The following is an 18,760-nucleotide window of genomic DNA, read 5'->3' as shown; positions in this document are numbered from 1 at the left end:
GGTCCCGTATTATGCCCCTTTTCACAAGATGTAAAATAAGTCTCTGATGTCCCCAGAGTGTGTATGTGAAGTTTTAGCTCAAAATACCCAACAGATCATTTTTTACAGCATGTTTAAATTGTCATTTTTTGGGGCTCAGAAAAATGCGCTGTTTTAGTGTGTGCCCTTTAAATGCAAATAAGCTGCTGCTGGACGACCCAGGGGGTGGAGCTTCATGAGCTCGCGCTCAGTCTCTCAGGACAATTTCATCTCACGGAATGATGATAATATCAGAAACTCTCAGTAACGGTGTTCATTTCGAGTCGGACAATAATGCCTACAGAGTCAGAGTGCTGTATAGAGACGGAACAGGTATAGTTTAGTAGTTTAATTACGGTTATTATAACGTATTTGTCATCTGCTTGTATGTATCCATTATTTATTAATAGCCTACAAGTCTGCTGTCTGAATGATGATCAAACATGTACTGATGAGTTTAATAAAGTTTATTGTACATCACACAAAAGATGAAGCATCAGTTTTACTTCAGAAAATCACCGTAAGAGCTGAGTAAACACAGTAAGTTATAAGAAGTGCGCAAGTACATAAACGAATTTCGGTAGAGTTGAGGGAGCATTCCTGTGGGCGGAGGTTAGTCAAAAAAACTGTTCTAGTGACATCACTAAAGAAGGAAGTAGAGGGATGTAGTCCAAACGGGCCGTTCGATGTAGTCAACTTATGTTAAATAAAATATCTCGCTTGGCATTGAACTTTGAGCTTTATAATTTTACAGATATTATTTATGCTCTAACAGCAACATTACACACTAACTAAAGTTTGAAACATGGGATCACGAAGAACGGGACCTTTAATGGATAAATACAAGTATTTGTCTGGTACATTTAATTGGATGCTGAATAATACAAAACATTTTAAAATGTCCTTATTATTCAGTCCTAAGTACATAAAAACAGTTATTTGTACATTATCACATTAATAACATTATTAATATTGCAAGCATTATTGTTTCTGGATGCAGTCGTTTCCTGTCATCATTGATGGCCACAATCATGGTCTTGCAAGCCTGGGCTAAACGTTGAGAGTGTGTTCGTGGGTGGTTCATGTTTTCACATAACATGAACTCACTGTTGAGGTTTGGGAACATGTTATTGGTGAGTGTGAGAACTCAGTTAGTTTAACCACAGATGTTTTTAGAGGAACGCGTGTGGTTAATGAAGAAAGAAAGAAGAGGAATTGACATCTTAACCCACACAGAACTGGTCATCACAGCAAAATCCCCAAAGTTAAATTAACACTGAGAGTGTGGATTATATAAACTCTGAGCAGAGTGTTATAAGTAACACTGAAGCAGTGTTAAAGTTAAGGAGATAATTAAGTGAATGATTGAGTGATGATTGAGCATTATTGAAGACAGCTAATGTTAACAAGCAGAATCACTGAAGGGGAAAATCTCAAATTGTAAGCCACCATTATGGTGATCAGTGTTTGCTTTAGTTGGACTCTTGACCCTTAAGTTATTTACTTTAGATTTGGTTTGGTTGTTGTATCTGAGTTATAACTGCCAGATAAACAAAGAAAAGTGATCTGGGGGTGTTGGTTATATTATGACAATCATCATTTGAACTTGATCACTGAACTCATTAAGATCCCTATTTCTGACTTAGATTTATGTTGTTTATCACAGAATAACTGTGATTCTGCATAAATATCTAGAATTTTAGATATAATATAAAGGATTTCTTAAAAGTTGTTTTGAAAAAATAAATCTTTCTTTTAGGCACACATAGACGTCAAGATTCAGTCTATGCATCTCAACAATGGTGAGGAGCAGAATATTCAATTAGGAAAAGTAAATTACATAGACAATTCAGATCATAATTTATTCATACCGCAATGCATGATGGGAGCCATTAATAAGTTGTGATTGGTGGCAGCCACTGCAACATGCTTTATTATTGTCACCATTGTTGAGATTCACAGGCTGATTATTGATGTCTGTGTTTCTAAATACATTCATTTGAAAATGTTTTGATCAGAACAATGTTTATTAAATATTTTGAATTATAAGAAAAATACTGAAAATCATATGCTGTAAAATCACAGAGCTGCTGCTAACAAGTTACACCAAACTATCTCAATAAGTTTAATTTTTCAGATCACAGCATGATTATGTCAAAACATAACCAACACTATCAGATCACACTTTTCTTTGTTCATTTGACTGTTATAAATCAACAACAGCAGACAAACAAAATTTAAAGTGAATGTATAAGGGTGAAGAGCCCAACTAAAGCAAACACCCATCACCATAACGGTGGCTTACAATTTGTGATTTTCTCCTTCAGTGATTCTGCTTGTTAACATCAGGTGTCTTCAATAATGCTCAATCATCACTAAATTAATCACTTAATTATCTCATTAACTTTAACACTGCTTAAGTGTTACTTATAACACTCTGCTCAGAGTTTATATAATCCACACTCTCAGTGTTAATTTAACACTGGGGATTTTGCTGTGATCTCTGAACCCAGTTTGGACTGAACCTGCAAAAAAAAAAAAAAAAAAATTATATAATGGATAAATACAAGTATTTGTCTGGTACCTTTTATTGGATGTTGAATAAGACAAACATTTTAAAATGTACATAAAAAAAGATTTTTGTATATGATCACATTAATAACCTTATTAATATTGCAAGAGTAAATTAATTTACTGCTGCAGGAGACCAGCAGAGAGTATTAAACTGGACAAGCTCTCTGTCACACCTGACGAGGTAAGAAGCCCAAATATGAGCCCCTTCGAAACACAAGACTCAATGCTGTTTGCTCTGTGACCTCTGCCGTTTTTATTAACGTCGACTGTCATTGAGGTTTGAGTCAGTTGCTCAATATGACCTCTTGATGCCAGGAAAGCTGCTCTGAAGTCTCACTGCTTACAGGAACTGAGAACTGATTTTACATTAGCAAGTGAAGTGTTTTTGTTCACATCTATTTATTACTTTATTTCTAGACTGAAGAATAAGTGTGATTCACACAGGTTTCTAACTTCTTCCATTCTACGTCACAGCATTTTTGAGAAGTCTTACACATACAGCCATGATTTGTATTGAGCTGAATCAAGTATTTCGATACTAAGCATTTATATTTCATTAACACTTTTGTGGATTATTTTAACAAACAAATGTGATGTGACCTGGGAAAACCATCGTATGTTGCGCTGGTACGTTTTCAGTAAGGTCTAAAAATAGGTCGAAATATGTCCGTTTTTTTTTGTCAAAATTGGGTTTTCATTAATTTATTGTTCTATAACATCTTCTATCATCTCTGAATATATAGTTTAGTGCAGAAAAATATCGATTTATAGTGGCAAGCTGAAAATACTGTGTTTCTATTTAAGAACACACACCGCGGAGGTGAAAAAAAAGAAAGATATTCACCCAAAGCTCTCCTTCTCTTAACACTACAAAGACAGTTCACCTATTGAAATAAACCACATAACATCTAGAATAAAGGTATATCAGTGCACATTTCTCACCAGTCCTGTGTAAACTACACACAGTAAATTCCCCGGTGTTAATTTAACACCGCTCTGTTCATATGGGAACCACCAGCAGGGTGTTAAAAGTAACACTGAAGCAGTGTTAGAGTTATTGAGATACTAAGTGGTTAATTGAGTGATGAATGTTTGAGTATTGAAGACACCTGATGATAACAAGCATAATCACTGAAGAAAAGAGAAACACAAGAACTACGACTGACTTGCAGACACAGCCTTAGATGAAATCAACTGAAAAGACATGAAATCTCTCTTATTACAAACCAGTTTGACTTTATTTCTCTCATTCATCTACAGAAGTTCTTTTTGAGAATGAACAGTTTTTTAGATGTTGATGTTTTATTGAAAATGTTTGGTTACCATTATGGTGATCAGTGTTTCATTTAGTTGGCCAGTTTGACTCTTTATATCTTTTTATGTTAGATGTGGTCTTTGTAACAGTGTTTACCAAAACACATAATTTGTTGCAAAGCAAAATAATAATTTTTGTTTTATCACCACAAAGAAAAAAAATTGAAAAATGTCTTCGCTGACCAAAAAAGGTTATTTGTTACTAACAGATTTTTACTATCAATACTTTTTTTGTGTGCTAAAGATCAAACATTCTTCATTTTAATTTCTAAATACATTGCGAGATAAAGAACAAACAAAACACAGAGACACACACACACTAACATCAACAATCAGCTTATGGCAGGGTTTCTCAAACTCGGTCCTGGAGGGCCACTGTCCTGCACAGTTTAGCTCCAACCCTGATCAAACACACCTGAGCAAGCTAATCAATGTCTCCAGGATCACTAGAAACTCACAGCTAGGTGTGTTTGATCAGGGTTGGAGCTAAACTGTGCAGGATATCGTTCAAGCAGAAGTTATTCTTTATTGAGGACTTTGCTGAGCGTTGCTGCAGTCATCCAACAATCTAATCTAAAGTAACTTTACATGGTATCTTATAGGCATTTTAGGAGGAGGGATTTTTGGGGGTGGAGACCTTCCCTTTACAAAGTATGCAAATACAATATAGGCGTCAGCTCGTTACCAGAATTTCCGCAGCTCTGATCTCATCAGCATAACAGTGATCCAATCAGCCTGACTAGATTGCCCATACATTAACATTATCATAGAGACAAAAGCACAGCTGTACATTGAGCTTAATGGTCAGGAAATGTTTAATGGTCAGCAACTGCTTCATTCTCTGAATGAATCACCTGAGAGGTTTGCAGCGCGACCGCCACATGTGAACCAGTCAGTGCTGCCACTGCGTTTCCAGTCTGAATTGTAGCGCGCCCAAAGCATAAAAACTTTAATACACGACATTGCGTTTGGTTCGTAGTACAGTGACAAGCATTAGTTTGTTCGTATCGATTTATTTTCATTACTATGGAAGCATCTAGGAAGAGAGGTGTTTCTGACGTGGGAAAACTTTATTCTGATCGCTCCTGATAAGGTGTTCTGGCTGTTAAATATTATTATTAAATATTAGGCTAAAAGTAGAGTTATAGAACTGTAACTGTCAGTAGGCTATATAATAGCTGTCTCAAGTCTGTATAAAACATCTGAATTAATTTTCTCTAAATGTGGAGAGGTTGTGAGCAAAAAAAGAAATAGACTCAGTCCAAAAAGTGTGGAAAAAATATTGTTCTTTGAGTGTTCCCTATCCGACATACGGCCATAGTTCTACCAGAAAGACTCAGGAGAATAAATACTGTGACAGTTATCCATTTATTAACAACCCATCAAGCAATAAAGTTCTTTGGCGTAGGCCCCGTCCGTAGCTCGCAATCTGAGGGTCCGGACTCTGCATATCCTGCCTGAAGATCAAGGCAGGGGTGCAGCCGACCCCCTGAGATGTATGGAAGGGACCATCCTGGTGGTGGTGGGGAGGATGGAGGGAATAATTCAACTTGGAGGTGGTGGGGAGTAGGGCTGGGCGATTTAAATCGCTATATTGTTATGCGCATTTACTACAAAGAACCGTAGTTAAAGGAGAACTCCGGTCAATTTTAACATTGAGCTCATTTTTTTGTACATTTGGAGTGCTGTCAATACAGAGAACAACGACAAAAATCGGTGTTGCCTACACCGAGTTATTCTATTTTTAAAATTTGCACCCTGTTGACTTCAATGGGGCAAGTACTAAACCTGCTTTTAGGCTCTTAACATCCTTGATGTGTCATTACAAGTGCACAGAAAATGTGAGTGATTCCTTCTGAGTGAACACGAGTTCACGCGCATAGGTTTAGTTACCTATGATCACGCGCGTGAACTCGGCAATCGACTACTTTGGACTTCAACCGAAAAACAGGATGTAAACAGGTATTTGCGCTGGCTTAAATAACATCATTTTTATACATATCTTTTACATCTACTGCAGTCAGATCCACTTGTGTTCACTCAGAAGGAATCACTCACATTTTCTGTGCACTTGTAATGACACATCAAGGATGTTAAGAGCCTAAAACCAGGTTTAGTACTTGCCCCATTGAAGTCAACAGGGTGCAAATTTTAAAAATAGAATAACTCGGTGTAGTCAACACTGATTTTTGTAGTTGTTCTCTGTTTTGACAGCACTCCAAATGTACAATAAAATGAGCTCAATGTTAAAATTGACCGGAGTTCTCCTTTAACTGACAAGCTGAGCCATATCGCATTAATATCGCGGACGTATCGCCAGCGATATTTAATGCGATATGGCTCACCCAGTCAACACTATGATCTCACAGTGATGTCACCATGTGGTCACAACGCCAGCAATCTGAGTTCACAGTGTTCTAAAAGTGTAACCTCACAGCGCTCTCACTGTGTGCTCAAACTATGACCACAATATGAGCTCATCCCAGCTAGAAATGTTATTGTTCTATGAATGTTTTGAGAGCATTATGTTATGTTCTTGTAATATTTTCTGTAGTTAATTTTATTTTTGTAACCAGAATGTTCTCCTAAAAGGTAGGATAACACTCTCTATAAACATTTCAAACATGTTTAGTGATGACATTGATAGAACATTATCCCCCCTAACATTCTTAGACAGTTATAGCGGGAAGTTTCGATGTTTAGAAATTATGTTTAAGAGGTTTACATGTTGAAGTTTGTTTGAAGAGTTTGGTCACCATTGTAGAGGTCAGTGTTTGCTGTAGTTGGGCTCTTTGGTCTTAGGGCTGGGCGCTTTAAATCGCGATATTGTTATGCGCATCTTGTCAGTAAAGCCGGTTCCTTGATTAGTAGTAAATCACCATCACCTGCTTTCAGATGGAGCGGCATTGACTACAAAGAGCCGTAGTTAACTGACAAGCTGAGCCATATCGCACTAATATCGCGGACGTATCGCCAGCGATAATTAATGCGATATGGCTCAGCTTGTCAGTTAACTACGGCTCTTTGTACACAGCAGAAACTCCAGTGTTAAATTAACACTCCTGGGAGTGTATATGAGTCCACACTCAAGAGTGTTGAAGTTAATGAGATATAATTAAGTGATTAATTTTGTGATGATTGAACATTATTGAAGTCACCTGATGTTAACAAGCAGAATCACTGAAGGAGAAAATCTCAAATTGTAAGTTACCGTTATGACGATCAATGGTTGCTTTAGTTGGGCTCTAGGCCCATATATTATTAACTTTAGATTTTGTTTGGCTGTTGTTTCTGAATTAGAATCACCAGTTGAACAAAGAATAAAGTGATCTGATGATGTTGATTATGTTATGACAATCATCATTTGAACTTGATCACTGAACTCATTAAAATCCTTCTTTCTGACTTCGATTTATGTTGTTGGTTACAGCATAACTGTGAATCTGCATAAATGCCCAGAATTGTTTTATATAATATAAAGGATTTCTTAAAAGTTGTAAAAAAAAAAAAATTCATTCTTTTAGGCACACACAGATGTCAAGATTCAGTCTATGCATCTCAACAATGGTGATGAGCAGAATATTCAATTAGGAAAAGTAAATTACATAGACAATTCAGATCATAATTTATTCATACCGCAATGCATGATGGGAGCCATTAATGAGTTGTGATTGGTGGCAGCCACTGCAACATGCTTTATTATTGTCACCATTGTTGAGATTCACAGGCTGATTATTGATGTCTGTGTTTTAAATGAATTTATCTGAATGTCTATTGATCAGAAAAATGTTTATTAAATATTTTGAATTATAAGTAAAGTACTGATAATCATAGGCTGAAGAATCACTAAACTGCTGCTAAGTTAAACCAAACTATCTCAATAAGTTTCCTTTTTCAGATCACAGCATGATTATGTCAAAACATAACCAACACTATAACATAACATTTTACTTTGTTCATGTAACTGTTATAAACCAATAACAGCAGACAAACAACAGTAAATATTAAAGTGAACATATAATGGTCTAGAGCCCAACTAAAGCAAACACCCATCACCTTAATGGTAACTTACAATTTGTGATTTTCTTCTTCAGTGATTCTGCTTGTTAACATCAGGTGTCTTCAATAATGCTCAATCATCACTAAATTAATCACTTAATTATCTCCTCAGCCCTAAATGCCGCTTCATCTGAAAGCAGGTGATGGTGATTTACTACTAATTGTGTCCATAATATGAGCACACAGTGAGTGCACAGTGCGGTTACACTTTTAGCTCACTGTGAACTCACATTGTGGTCATATGGAGAGATCACTGTGAGATAAACGTGTTGGGTGGGCAGCTTGTCAGTTAACTACGGCTCTTTGTACACAGCAAAAACTCCAGTGTTAAATTAACACTCCTGGGAGTGTATGAGTCCACACTCAAGAGTGTTTAAGTTAATGATATAATTAAGTGATTTATTTAGTGATGATTGAACATTATTGAAGACACCAGATTTACTGTTAATTCTGATCTCTTTGACACTACCCAGCCAGCACAGCCATGTGGGGCCCAAATGGGTTTGACCTGGGCTATCTAACTGGGGCCCAGCCAGTTTTGCACCCAGTTTCCATGTAGGGCCCACATGGGTTTGCCCAGATGAAATGAACACTGCTTAGTGTGCACACTACATGCTGTTTAATGTAACACTTAATCAGTGTTGGAGGTAATGAGATAATTAAGTGATTGAATAATGATTGTGCATTATTGATGAACATGTATTGTTGAACATGAAATCAACTGAAGATAAAATACATCAAATCTCTCAAGATCTGATTAAACAACTCCACAAACAGCATTACCAGCTTCACTTATTAGTAACCAGACTGACTTTATTTCTGTCAGACATCTTCAGAAATTCTTATTGAGAATTAACAGAGGTTAAGATGTTGATTATTTATTTGAAAGTAATAGTTTGGTTTGATGTTACCATTATGGCGATCCGTGTGTGCTTTAGCCGGGCTCTTGACTTTTTAACATTAGTTTTTCTCTGGCAGCTGTGTCTGTTTGTTATGGTGAGAACAGCAAGAGAAAATATAATCAGATGCTGTAAGCTGATTGATGATAAGAATATAATCATCATCATGTAGTGGCTTAACTCACTGATATTATGTGTGAGGTTTATACAGGTAGTATGGTATTCACTTTGTTTTATTGTTGTGATTCTGCAGCAAGAGATCCAGCATAGTTTAATCAGAACAGTTCAATCGGAACATCAAATGATTTTTAAAGCACCATTTACATATTTTGGACTCCTCCAAATCTTACTCACACACAGACATTAATCATCAGCATATGAATCTCAACAATGGTGACATGCTTCATGCTGCAATGCATTCTGGGAGCCATGGATAAGTTTTGTATGATGCACTCAGAATGCATTGCAGCATGAAGCATGTCACCATTGTTGAGATTCATATGCTGATTCTTGATGTCTGTATGCAAATAGAACTTGTTGAAGTCCAAAATGTGTAAATGGTGTTTTAAAAATAAATTGATGTTCTCATTTAACTCTGTTGGATCTCTTGCTGCAGAATCACAACAATAAAACAAAGTGAATAACATACTACCTGTATAAACCTGCCAGAGAAAAACTGATGTTAAAAAGTCAAGAGCCCGACTAAAGCACACACGGATCGCCATAATGGTAACATCAAACCAAACTATTACTTTCAAATAAATAATCAACATCTTAACCTCTGTTAATTCTCAATAAGAATTTCTGAAGACATCTGACAGAAATAAAGTCAGTCTGGTTACTAATAAGTGAAGCTGTTTGTGGAGTTGTTTAATCCGATCTTGAGAGATTTGATGTATTTTATCTTCAGTTGATTTCATCCAAGGCAGTGGCTGGAAGTAGTTATTGTGTTTCTCTTTCCTTCAGTGATTATGCTTGTTAACAGCAGGTGTTCATCAATAATGCACAATCATTATTCAATCACTTAATTATCTAATTACCTCCAACACTGATTAAGTGTTACATTAAACAGCCTGTAGTGTGCACACTAAGCAGTGTTCATTTCATCTGGACAAACCCATGTGGGCCCTACATGGAAACTGAGGACAAAACTGGCTGGGCCCCAGTTAGATAGCCCAGGTCAAACCCATTTGGGCCCCACATGGCTGTGCTGGCTGGGTAGTGAGTGTGCTCAGGGACAACACATGTTGTGTCAAATTTAACACAATAAATGTGTAAGTCATTTTAACACACAGATTGTGTCATTTTAAAAAATAAAGCGAAAGGGCCAGATGCAAAAATATTAACCGTTTAATCAATAGTCGAGTACAGAATGCATGTGCACACAAAGTACAACACAATGTTTCAAGCTCAATGACTGGACAGACTCACTGTACTGGACATTATTCAGTTATTCACGCTTCAACCCCTAACTGATAATGCTGCTTTTGACAAAAGTTCTTGAAGAGATTACAGTTAACAGAGTTTGCACTTTGAATTTAATTAAAATGAAGCAACTGACAAAATATTGTATATAAAAAACTTGTATTTCCACTGGCCTGTTTGTTTGAGAACATAGCAAACACTGCATACCATTCACAGTGATGGTGAGTGTCGGCGAGTTGAAAACAACACAACCTGTAAAAAGAGATGTTAAAAATGACACATGTTGTGTAGATTTTAACACATGTAGTGTGTGTGCTCAGGGACAACACATGTTGTATAGATTTTAACACGTTGTGTATTTTTTAACACATGTAGTGTGTGTGCTCAGGGACAACACATGTTGTGTCAAATTTAACACACAACCTGTGTCGATTCTTAACACATCTCTGTGTTTATAAGGACTAGGGCTGGGCGATTTAAATCGCGATATTGTTATGCGCATCTCGTCAGTAAAGCCGGTTCCTTGATTAGTAGTAAATCACCATCACCTGCTTTCAGATGGAGCAGCATTTAGGGCTGATGAGATAATTAAGTGATTAATTTAGTGATGATTGAGCATTATTGAAGACACCTGATGTTAACAAGCAGAATCAATGAAGAAGAAAATCACAAATTGTAAGTTACCATTAAGGTGATGGGTGTTTGCTTTAGTTGGGCTCTAGACCATTAGATGTTTACTTTAATATTTACTGTTGTTCGTCTGCTGTTATTGATTTATAACAGTTAAATGAACAAAGTAAAATGTTATCTTATAGTGTTGGCTACGTTTTGACATAATCATGCTGTGATCTGAAAAATGAAACATATTGAGATAGTTTGGTTTAACTTGTTAGCAGCAGTTTTGTGATTCTTCAGCCTATGATTATCAGTACTTTACTTATAATTCAAATTTAATGAACATTGTTCTGATCAAAAAGACATTCAGACATATTAAGTTAAAACACAGACATCAATAATCAGCCTGTGAATCTCAACAATGGTGACAATAATAAAGCATGTTGCAGTGGCTGCCACCAATCACAACTCATTAATGGCTCCCATCATGCATTGCGGTATGAATAAATTATGATCTGAATTGTCTATGTAATTTACTTTTCCTCATTGAATATTCTGCTCCTCACCATTGTTGAGATGCATAGACTGAATCTTGACATCTGTGTGTGCCTAAAAGGATGATTTTTTTTTTTAAAACATCTTTTAAGAAATCCTTTAAATTACATCAAAAATTCTGGCCATTTATTCAGATTCACAGTTATGCTGTAACCAACAACATAAATCTAAGTCAGAAATAAGGATTTTAAAGAGTTCAGTGATCAAGTTCAAATGATGATTGTCATAATATAACCAACACCATCAGATCACTTTTTATTCTTTGTTCAACTGGCAGTTTTAACTCAGACACAACAGCCAAACAAAATCTAAAGTACACATAAAAGGGTCAGAGCCCAACTAAAGCAACTTCCCATCACAATAATGGTAACTTACAATTTGCGATTTTCTCCTTCAGCGATTCTACTTGTTAACATCAGGTGTCTTCAATAATGTTCAATCATCACTAAATTAATCACTTAGTTATCTCATTAACTTAAACACTCTTGAGTGTGGACTCATACACTCCCAGGAGTGTTAATTTAACACTGGAGGTTTCGCTGTGTACAAAGAGCCGTAGTTAACTGACAAGCTGAGCCATATCGCATTAAATATCGCTGGCGATACGTCCGCGATATTGATGTGATTTGGCTCAGCTTGTCAGTTAACTACGGCTCTTTGTAGTAAATGCCGCTCCATCTGAAAGCAGGTGATGGTGATTTACTACTAATCAAGGAACCGGCTTTACTGATGAGATGCGCATAACAATATCGCGATTTAAATCGCCCAGCCCTAATAAGGACTACACATTTTGTGTTACCTTTAACACAACTAATGTGTTATTCCTCTTACACAGAAGTGTGTTGAAACCTTTTACACACTAATGTGTTATAGTTACACAACTTGTGTCAGATATGTGTCACATGTGACTGTAGTCGGTGTGTATTTGCCAGAGTTACTTCCTGTGTTTTTACAACTGAGTGTTTGGATGAAAACTGAAACGTATTGTTAACTTGTGTTTATGTAGTCCAGTGACGTTTAATAAAGAGTTTGTTTGAACATTTGGATGATTTAGACATCATGAATCTACATAGACAAGCTCTTATTGAGAATTAACAGAGGTTTAGATGTTGATGTTTCACTGAATGTTTTATTTGAAGTCACCAGAATCGTGATTAATGGCTCCTTTATTTGAGCTCTTGACCCTTTACTCTTCTTTTAGTGTTTCTCTGGCTGCTTTAACTGTATTTAATAAAATGCATGTGTTATGGTGAGAGAAAAAATTATCAGATGTTTCTTTATGATGTTATAATCAGCAAGTGCTGATCTGATCAAGTTCATGAGTATATGGATGGTGTGCATTTAATTTATTTATGTGCTGTAAGTTATAACAATCTTGTGACACTACATCATGCTATCCAACAGTGCAGATTAATAAAAAAAATGTTTTTAAAGATTTTAAACTGCAGCAAAAATTAGTCAAACACAGACATCAAGAATCAGCGTATGAATCTCAACAATGGTGACAAACAAAAAGCTTCATGCCGCAATGCATGCTGGGAGTCATGGGTGAGATTTGTACTATGGTGGCACCCAGGATGCATTGCGGCATGAAGCTTTTTGTTTGTCACCATTGTTGAGATTCATACGCTGATTCTTGAGGTCTGTTTGATACCATAGTCTGTAAGGTTCTGTATGAACTGTGTATTTAAAAAATAATTTTAAGTTAATTGCAATACTTTAATCTTTTTAAAAATCATCTCTTATATGTTACACTCATCTTTCAAATATTAAACTATTACTGAGCTTAACAATATGACAGGGTTATGGTGATAATATAATCATCTGAGCATATTGTTCTCATGGTTATTTCTGCTGTTTCAAATGCGCAAATTAAATACACATTTACAGCAATCAGAGAAAACTAATGTTAAAGAGTCAAGGGTCAAGAGCCCAAATAAAGCTGACACTAATCACGATTCTGCTGACTTTAAATGAAACATTCAATGAATCGTCAACACCAAAACCTGTTCATTCTCAAAAAGAGCTTCTGTAGACATCTGACAGAAATAAAATTAATCTGGTTATTAATAACAAGTGAAAGCAGCATTTGAAAAAGACATTGAAAAAGAGGCATGATGTGATTGGCTGAAAAAAAAAAAAAACACCCGTTAATCTTTAAGTTTTCATGAATTAAGATTTAATTTATTTATTTGAATGTATTGCTTTATTTATTTTAGAGTATTTTATGGGATACCATATAAAAATATACCTATATTTTTTTTCATAAACACAAACTGCCCTCCACCCAGTGCTATTCTATCCAGAGTTACATTTTAACACACATTGTGTGCTAAAATCTACACAACATGTGTCAAAATGCTATCTACACAGTCACGTGTTGTTTTTTGACACATCTCTTTTTGCAGTGTAGAAAGATAGATAGATTAGTTAGAAAGAAGGAAAGATAGATAAGTTAGTTAGAAAGATAGATAGATTATAAAGAAAGATAGATAAGTTAGTTAGAAAGATAGATAGATTAGTTAGAAAGAAAGAGAGATAGATAGATAAGTTAGTTAGAAAGATAGATAGATTAGTAAGAAAGAAAGAACGATAGATAAGTTAGTTAGAAAGAAAGAAAGACAGATTAGTTAGAATGAAAGAAAGAAAGATAGATTAGAAAGAAAGAAAGAGAAAGAAAGAAAGATGGATTGGTTAGTTAGAAAGAAAGAAAGATGGATTAGTTAAAAAGAAATAAAGATAGATTAGTTAGAAAGAAAGAAAGAAAGATAGATAGATAGATAAGTTAGAATGAAAGAAAGAAAGATGGTAGGGCTGGGCGATTTAAATTGCGATATTGTTATGCGCATCTCATCAGTGAAGCCGGTTCCTTGATTAGTAGTAAATCGCCATCACCTGCTTTCAGATGGAGCGGCATTTACTACAAAGAGCCGTAGTTAACTGACAAGCTGAGCCAAATCACATCAATATCGCGGACGTATCGCCAGCGTTGGTTATATTATGACAATCATCATTTGAACTTGATCACTGAACTCATTAAAATCCTTCTTTCTGACTTCGCTTTATGTTGTTGGTTACAGCATAACTGTGAATCTGAATAAATGGCCAGAATTTTTGATGTAATTTAAAGGATTTCTTAAGTTGTTTAAGAAAAAAAGTCATTATTTTAGGCACACACAGATGTCAAGATTCAGTCTATGCATCTCAACAATGGTGAGGAGCAGAATATTCAATTAGGAAAAGTAAATTACATAGACAATTCAGATCATAATTTATTCATACCGCAATGCATGATGGGAGCCATTAATGAGTTGTGATTGGTGGCAGCCACTGCAACATGCTTTATTATTGTCACCATTGTTGAGATTCACAGGCTGATTATTGATGTCTGTGTTTTAAATGAATATGTCTGAATGTCTTTTTGATCAGAACAATGTTTATTAAATAATTTAAATTATAAGTAAAGTACTGATAATCATAGGCTGAAGAATCACTAAACTGCTGCTAACAAGTTAAACCAAACTATCTCAATATGTTTCATTTTTCAGATCACAGCATGATTATGTCAAACCATAACCAACACTATAAGATAACGTTTTACTTTGTTCATTTAACTGTTATAAATCAATAACAGCAGACAAACAACAGTAAATATTAAAGTAAACATATAATGGTCAAGAGCCCAACTAAAGCAAACACCCATCACCTTAATGGTAACTTACAATTTGCGATTTGCTCCTTCAGTGATTCTGCTTGTTATCATCAGGTGTCTTCAATAATGCTCAATCATCACTAAATTAATCACTTAATTATCTCATCAGCCCTAAATGCCGCTCCATCTGAAAGCAGGTGATGGTGATTTACTACTAATCAAGGAACCGGCTTTACTGACGAGATGCGCATAACAATATCGCGATTTAAATCGCCCAGCCCTAAAAGATGGATTAGTTAGTTAAAAAGAAAGATAGATTAATTAGAACGAAAGATGGATTAGTTAGAAAGAAAGATAGATTAGATAGGATGAATAGATAGATTAGTTAGAAAGAAAGAAAGAAAGAAAGATAGATAGATAGATAGATAGATAGATAGATAGATAGATAGATTAGTTTACTTTAAATTGTGTTTGTCTGCTGTTATTGATTTATAACAGTCAGATGAACAAAGAGACAATGTGATCTGATGGTGTTGGTTTTGACATAATCATGTTGTGATCTGAAAAATGAAACTTATTGAGATAGTTTGGTTTCACTTCTTAATTACAGCAGCTCCGTGATTCTACAGCATATGATTATCAGTATTTTTCATATAATCCAAAAATTTAATAACTATTGTTCTGGGGTGCGTTTCCCGAAAGCATCGTTGGCCAACTATGGTCGCAAGTTCCGTCGTTACCAATATAGTTCAATGGACATTGCGATGAACTTGCGACCATAGTTGGCCAACGATGCTTTCGGGAAACGCACCCCTGATCAGAAGACTTTTAAATAAATGTATTTAGAAACACAGACATCAATAATCAGCCTGTGAATCTCAACAATGGTGACAATAATAAAGCATGTTGCAGTGGCTGCCACCAATAACAACTCATTAATGGCTCCCATCATGCATTGCGGTATGAATAAATTATGATCTGAATTGTCTATGTAATTTACTTTTCCTAATTGAATATTCTGCTCGTCACCATTGTTGAGTTGCATAGACTGAATCTTGACGTCTGTGAGTGCCTAAAAGAAAGGGTTTTTTTTTTTTTTTTTTTTCAAAACAACTTAAAAAAAATCCTTTGTATTATATCTAAAATTCTGGATATTTATGCAGAATCACAGTTATTCTGCAATCAACAACATAAATCTAAGTCAGAAATAAGGGTCTTAACCCTCTGGGGTCTAAGGTGTTTTTGGGGTCCTTGAGATGTTCTGACATGCCCTGACATTTTTGCTTTTTTCAGTTGCTTATAAACATATTAATGGCAAAGGTGTAAATTCACTCTATATAGCACAAACAGGGCTACCATCATATGTGAGCACTAGGGGTGTTCGGTTCCGGTTTTTTTGGAGTCGACTCCGACTCCCGACTCCTAATTTTGGAGTCGGTGGAATCGACTCCTCGACTCCATTTACTTTGAATTAAAATAGGGTCAGGATTCAGAAGGTGCGTCTCAATATGCTTCCTCGTTTCCTCACTTCTCGCTCGTATGTCCTACGACCCTGAAACCGATCGAGCTCCGCTCTCATGTAGGACATCTAAATTCTTTAATTCCACCGGGAGGAGGGCGAGGAACGAGGAGGCTTCCTGAGGAGTCAAGAGCGAGGATACAAATGTTTCCTATACTAAAATGTTTAATCAACTAAACCTTATAAATCCCCCTCCTTTTCACATCGCAGCTTCTTCAAATCATATTTAAGTGTGCAATATGTTAGTATTAATCATTAAACTTGTAAAAGCAGACTTGTTTTAGACAGTGTATTTATCTATTTATTTTGTATATTATTTTATATAATTTTAATGTAGTGAAGCTATGAACTATAACTTAAGCATGTTTAACTTTATTTTTTAACTTTTTTTGTTTAACATTGAAAAATATTAGTTAGATTATTACCAATAATAACTGTTGTTTAATAATAGTTTTTAATGCACTTGTCATTTAATAATAGAAAATGAACTTCATATAGAGTGAGTACATGCCATTTCACTAATGTTAATGTTCCATCCTCGCATCCTAAGGGGATGGAGGTAAGAGGAAAGGAAACAAGGATGCATATATAAGAATTGACAAGCACACAAAGCATTACATAGTTTTTGTTATACACTTAATTTACTCCCTTCAGTTTTCAGAAGTACAACACTAAACACTATACTCTTATTTACACAGCACTTGTCTTTTAATGTCTTATTTAGGGATAACCTACATGATTACATACATTACCTGGAAATTATAGATATCAAAGCTCTTCTGTAGAAAACGTCTAATTTTGTATACAAATAAGTAAAGGTCATTATTAAAATGTTTAATATTGAAAAATTAATCAACACAGACAAGAAACAAAAATCACCTCTAAGAATGCCTATATGAAATAAAAAAGTATATTTAATGACTGATTGCAACACATTACCAGTTTTATTGCCGTTTTTGCATTTCATAAACACAGCGTTGCTACACATACTATAATACATCACACTGTAAACCCAAATAAGTTACCAGAACTCAAAAAAATTGAGGCAATCGATTGCCTCAATTTTTTTAAGTTGATTAACTTAAAAGTCACAATTTTCCAGAACTTAAAAGGTTGGATTACTGCTACTTGTACCTTTTGATAATGGTTAAATTAAAGTGCTCATTTAGCTCAACTCAAACCATTTGAGGAAACCGATTGCCTTAAATCATTTAAGTTTATTAACTCAAACAATTTAAGCATAAAAAAAATATTTGATTTGTGTCCAAGTAACTCAATAACTTATTGTTAAGATAACTTGGGTAAATAAAGTTAATAGTACTAAGTCCATTCAATTAATATAACTCAAATATATGAAGTACACTGTAAACCCGAATAAGTTGGCAGAACTCAAAACATTTAAGACAATCAATTGCCTCAAATTTTTTAAGTTCTGAAATTCAAAGTACATTAATTCATACAATTAACTTAAAACTTCCATGTGATCTCAATGTGAACACTTTTATTAGTATAAACTTAACTTTTAAAAGCTAATCTGCTAACATTCTAATTTACTAACATATTAGCAAAAGTATGTTATACAGAAGCACTTGCTGTATGAGTGCATCAATATAAAGGGATTATTTGCTCTCAAATCAAGCTGCATGCACCACTTGTCACCATGATGGTAACTATCCTACACCGTAAATAAATCCTAATTTTACAGAAAATAACTGTGATTTTTTGACGATCATTTTCTTTCATTTTAAATTGTTCTCAAAACACTGTAAAATTACAAATAATATCTGTAAAATAAAAATTCAGCTGTTATTTTAGGTATTGTGACATTAATGACAAATTCCAGTAATTCACATTTTTTTATACAGAAAATTGATTGCATTTTTCATATAGTATTTTTTCTGTTTTCTTAAATTACATAAAAATGTATGTAAAATTACAAATATAATCTGTAATTAAACAGTAACAGAACAGTTAAATGATCAAATGGTCAACTGACTGTCAGCTCCCCAAAAAAACTGTAAAACATCCTAAATTAAATAAACTGAAAACACTGTTATTTTACAGGTATTTCCTGAATAATCACGATCATATACCTTCATTGTAAAAAAAATCTTAAAAAAATGGTCAAAT

This window comes from Squalius cephalus, assembly GCF_949319135.1.
Source record: "Squalius cephalus genome assembly, chromosome: 1".
In the NCBI taxonomy this organism is placed as follows: domain Eukaryota; kingdom Metazoa; phylum Chordata; class Actinopteri; order Cypriniformes; family Leuciscidae; genus Squalius; species Squalius cephalus.
Note: the sequence above shows the minus strand (reverse complement) of the source record.